We start from the raw sequence: 6046 nt of genomic DNA on the forward strand, positions 1-6046 counted from the left end.
ACGAGACACAACGGAACAGCAAGGACGCCAGCTCAAGGTGATTGGCTATTATTCTTCTACGTTCTCAAAAGCTCAAGAACATTACACGACCACAGAAAAAGAGGCTCTGGCTGTTGTGATGGCACTCCGGTATTTCAGAAGCTACATAGAGGGTCGTCATTTCCGGCTTTTCACTGACAACCGAGCGTTAACCTACCTCTTGGGATTAACCCAGCCCAAGGGCAGAGTGGCGCGTTGGATCAGTGAAATACAACAGTTCACTTTCGATGTAAGCCATCGACCTGGTGATAAGCTTCCTGACGCAGATGCACTTTCCAGGCTTCACATCACAGAAGTGAGAACATCTGATCATGAACATGTTTGCAGCCTGTGGGAAGGCACCGAAGATCTGACTTGCAATAATGGCAAATTTTGTGTGCCAGGAACTTTGGTGAAAAAGGTTTTGAAGCTGTACCATGACAGCCCAGAGTCAGGAGGGCATGATGGATTCTGGAAAACTTATTGGAAGATAAAAAGTCGATTCATCTGGAAAAATATGAAGGAAGATATCAAGAACTACGTGCAAACATGTCACCAGTGCCAAATTAACAAGGCCAAGTATCGTCCAAGAGGGAATCAAATGGTCATCGCTCATCATTCCCAAGTCCCATTTGAAGTAATTCATCCAGATTTTGCCGAACTAAAAAAGCGAGGAGAGGGAGTCAGTAAGACTCAGGCATTCCTTGTCGCAATAGATGAATGCACACGCATGGCTGCTGCAAAGCCAGGAAAGGAAGACGCCAATTCTGTTTTGACGTTACTGGAGCGGAATATGTTCAAGAACACCAAGGTAGTGGTCTCCGACAACGGGCCAGCTTTCCGCAGTAAGAAGCTTCAAGAATGGGCCCGTGATAGAGGAATCGCCCTGAGATTTGCCACACCCTACCATCCAGAAGGAAACGGCCTAGCTGAGAGGCTCATTCGGGATTTGAAAACATTCATCGCAATTTACCATGATTTCCATGGAGGATGGAAGTGTGCCTTGGAAGCAGCAGTCAGGCACCACAATCATTCTCATACCATGGGATTAGGATGCACGCCTAACTTTGCTGCATCAGGCGAAGCAACTTGGCTACCGGCCGACTACGACCTTGGAATCGTTGGGAAAGTAGATCTGCAGGAAAGGCGCAAAACAGAAGAGGAGCTTTCACGCTACAGATCAACAATGAAGAGACACTTCGATCTGCGACATAGCCCAAAGATGCCTGTAATAGAGCCTGGAGATACAGTTTTAGTCCGGAGGAGTTTAGATGGACCGAAGTCCAAATTTTCTGGGCCCTACACAGTGATAAAGACCGTCAAGCAACAAGGAATCTTGAAATCGCTACACTATTTGGGACCGGAAGGAAAAACTGAAATAGCAACAGTGGGAAATGTCATACCCTATCATCCCAGGAGGGATGAAAACCGAAGTCCGGGAGGATGTGATGTTCCGGCGAAGAAAAAGAAGTGATCAAGATGGATACCTGTAAATAAATGAGTGTATTTTAACTCGTACTTTATATATATATATATACATATATATATATATATATATATATATATATATATATATATATATATATATATATATATATATATATATATATATATATATATATATATATATTGCCGCTAGGTGTCACGAGCCAGCGCTGAAAAAGAAGTTGGGACTGGAACGCGCGCTCAGCAAGAGACGGGCGCTGAGGTAGAAGAAGTAGAAGCTGAGGACGCCGGCTTGAATTTATTGTACGCCATCTTGTACAAATGTCTGCCTCGCGGACGCCAGGCACATCTTACATTGTCTTTTCGTGACAAAACTGGTGCAGGTGCGGGGTACGGTTCATCCGATGCCACAAACCCCTCCTGGTAGCAGGAGTACCAGCCCTATCCTAGTGGACACCCCTGTTCACCGGGCAAGCAGGAGAATCCGAGGATTGCCCCCGGGGCTTGATCCTCTCTCCGCAACAACATCGACGCCCGCACACACCGGTATGGAAGGAACATCGACGTCCCTACCCACCACTAGGCAAGGTACGGCCACAACGGCAACTCAGTATCTACTGCAGAATCTCCGAGTGCCGAAAGTGTTCCACGGGGATATCTTCGAGGATGTAGAAGACTGGATAGACCAATTTGAGCGCGTTGCCGAGATAAACAAATGGAGCGACGTGGCGAAGTTAAGGAACGTCTATTTCAGCTTGGAGGACGGTGCCCGCACTTGGTACGAGAACCGAGAAGGGTTCATCAAATCGTGGCCCGAGTTCCGTCGTGCCTTGCTAGAGACCTACACCAATGCTGATCGCCGTGAACGAGCCAAACGGGCGCTCCAATCCCGCATTCATCTGCCGAACGAGAGCGTGACGTCGTACGTCGAGGATATGACGCGCCTCTTCCGTCGGGTGGACCCAACCTTGTCCGAGGAAAAAAAGCTGCGCCATCTAATGCGGGGAGTTAAGGAACAGCTATTTGCTGGCCTTGTTCGAATCCCGCCCAAGACCGTGGCTGAATTCTTAACCGAAGCCACCACGATGGAAAAGATGTTACACCAGCGCTCAACTTTCTATGAAAGGCAATTGAACGCAACTTCACCTTCGGACCAGCGCTCAGCTCCGTATGACAGGCACGCGAACGCTGCCTCACTGACGGACGCGATGGCCTTTGGAAACGTGGACGTTCTCCGAGACCTTATCCGCTCTGTGGTGCGTGATGAGCTTCAATGGCTCACCTGCCCGCCTCAGCCCACGCTAAGTTCCATTTCTGCCCTTGCGAGGAACGAAGTGGAGCAAGCGATCCAACGTCCCGTTCCAAGCAGCAATGCGCCGCCTGTGACAGCACAGTTACAGCGGCCATCGTATGCGGAAGTTTTGAGGCGAGTTCCTGTCCCCGCTCCGACCCATTTCGACCCCACCACGTCTTACGCCGCGTCATACGTCCCGCCGCACCCAGCAGTGCAACCGATCCAACGTATGGAGGATCGGCGCCCGCTCGAAAGGAAGTCTGACGTCTGGCGTACCCCGGACAGAAGGCCTCTGTGCTATCATTGTGGAGAAGCAGGTCACGTATACCGCGAGTGCCGATACCGCCGCCTCAGACTGCAAGGTTTTGTCGCGGATTCACCAAGGCCCAGATATGGCGAAAGGCCTAGGGCGATTGAAGCATACTTGACCCAGCAGAGTATGCCGCTGTTCCCGCGGCGGCAGTCGCACTCGCCGTCCTCCAGGCGTTCTTCCCCCGCTCCTAGAAGACCTCCAATGGCAGCGCAGGGACGATAGCCAAGCCCTCGCCGGGAAAACTAAGAACAGCGACCTTCGGGGGCGAGGCCGCTGATACTCGCCCTTCTGAAGACCTCCCATCGACGCGAGCACGGTCTCTTCAGCACGATTCAGCGACGACAGCAGCCGAACTCAGCGACACACTCTCGCTAGACATACCTGCTGTGCTCGACGGCCGCCACGTTAGTGCGTTATTGGACTTGGGGGCTGATTACTCAATCTTGTGCGGAAAACTAGCGAAGGAACTTAGAAAAGTCATCACGCCTTGGTCTGGAACGCAAATTCGTACTGCTGGCGGGCACATCGTGACACCGTTGGGCATGTGCACAGTCAGAGTACAAATTCGTGGGTCCACGTTTCCAGCCAGCTGCCTTATACTCCGCGATTGTTCTCGGGACCTCATCTTGGGCGTCGACTTTCTGCGAGAGTATGGTGCCATTATAGACCTCCGGGAGCGCACAGCGACTTTTTCGAACGAAAGAGCAGCAAACAACCGCGACAATTGCCGACGTAACGCGCTTCGAGTTTACGCCGACAGTGTAACTGTACCACCACGCGCAAGTGTCCTGGTAATGGTCGTATGCGACGATCTGCGTGACGGCGAAGCTGTTGCGGAGGGCAATTCCTCTCTTATGCTTACTCATGGCGTATGTGCAGCCCGCAGGCTCATTATGCTTCGAGGTGGACTTTCGGCGCTCCTCGTGACGACTTTCAGCCAGGAACATCGGCACCTATTTCGTCGTACTACTATCGCTTTTGCTGAGCCCATAGCCGACGTTGCTGAATGCTTTGCGTCTATGACGAAGGAGAACCCAGCTCAGACACTCAACAATATCGACATCAATTCCGACCTTTCGGAGGAAAAGGAGAAAGCGCTGCGCGAGTTGCTACTTCGGTTCAAGGAGTGCTTCACATCTTCCTCTAAGGTACGCCAGACGCCCATCACGAGGCACCGAATAATCACGTATGACGATTCTCGTCCCATACGACCACTGCCTTATCGCGTATCGGCGAAAGACCTCAACGTTATTAATGCACAAGTGAAAGAAATGCTTAACGATGACTTCATACAACCATCCCAAAGCCCTTGGTCATCGCCGGTGGTCCTCGTCAAAAAGAAAGACGGAACGCTTAGGTTCTGCGTTGACTATAGAAAGTTGAATAATGTAACAAAAAAAGACATTTATCCGCTCCCGCGGATCGATGATTTGTTAGATCGACTGCGGCGAACCAGGTATTTTTCATCCATAGATCTGAAGAGCGAATGTTGGCAAATCGAAGTTGACGAACGAGATCGCGAAAAAACTGCCTTTGTTACCCCGGATGGACTGTACGAATTTAAAGTACTTCCATTCGGCCTGTGTTCGGCACCGGCCACATTCCAGCGAATGATGGACACTGTTCTGACGAGTCTGAAGTGGCACAGCTGTTTCGTATACTTAGATGACATCGTCGTGTTTGCGGCGGCCTTCGAAGAACATCTGAAGCGTTTAGAGGTCGTACTTGAGGCGCTCCGCTCCGCTAGTCTCACACTAAAGCCAGAAAAGTGTCACTTCGGTTACGAAGAGCTGAAGTTTCTCCGGCATGTCGTGAACGCCGATGGCGTCCAACGTGACCCAGACAAAACATCTGCTGTTGCTGCTTTTCCGACTCCTCGGGACAAGAAAGCAGTGCGCCGCTTTCTCGGTCTGTGTGCGTACTATCGTCGCTTCATCGCAAATTTCTCGCGCATCGCCGAAGCACTCATACACCTCACGCGAGAAGACACACCCTTCGTTTGGACAGATTAGCAGGACGCAGCTTTCACCGAGTTACGGCAGCGCCTGCAGGAATCACCCGTCCTCGCTCACTTTGACGAGGACGCTGACACCGAGGTGCATACGGACGCCAGCAACATCGGTCTTGGCGCTGTTCTCGTTCAGCACCAGGAAGGCGTCGAGTGAGTGATCGCTTACGCCAGTCGCACCCTTTCACGTGCCGAAATTAACTACTCCACTTCCGAGAAAGAGTGTCTAGCGGTTGTGTGGGCCATCATGAAATTTCGGCCTTATCTCTACGGTCGCCCTTTCAAGGCGGTGACAGACCACCATTCCTTGTGTTGGCTAGCCAACCTACGAGACCCGTCCGGGCGACTTGCTGGATGGAGTCTCCGTCTGCAGGAGTTCGATGTTACCATCGTCTACAAATCGGGCCGTAAACACGAAGATGCCGACGCGTTGTCCCGCGCTCCGGTCAAAACTTGCGATAAGGACATGGACGAAGACGGCGCATTCCTTGGGGCCCTCACCGAATCTGACTTGATCATACGGCAGCTCGAGGACGCCGAAATACGCCCTGTCATCGATCACCTACACTGTAAACAGAAAAACACCCAGATGGGCGTTTTTTGCTTGTCCTCTAGCGCATTCCCTTTTGTACATCTTTTTCCTCCCATTGAATGGGCGTACGATAAAACTCCCATTGACATGGGCATTAATTGGGCACACAACGGGGGTACCGTAATACGCCCACTTCACCCCCTTCACCCCCATTTGACGGGGAGGTACAATGGGAGTTTTGTGAAGGAATTAAAGGCATTTTAGTTTAGGCGCGGCAAGCACGTAGCGAAATGCTTGGTGGCGCGGGTCCCGCGCTTACGCAGCACCAGACGGAACGCCGCAGGCCGAAATGTCGAACGCCGGCGATCAAGGCTCAAGGGAACTCGTTCGTCCGTGAGCTGCCACCCGAGCAGGCGTCGCACCTGCTCGGAGCGA

This window comes from Dermacentor albipictus, unplaced genomic scaffold (genome assembly GCF_038994185.2).
Source record: "Dermacentor albipictus isolate Rhodes 1998 colony unplaced genomic scaffold, USDA_Dalb.pri_finalv2 scaffold_15, whole genome shotgun sequence".
In the NCBI taxonomy this organism is placed as follows: Eukaryota; Metazoa; Arthropoda; class Arachnida; order Ixodida; family Ixodidae; genus Dermacentor; species Dermacentor albipictus.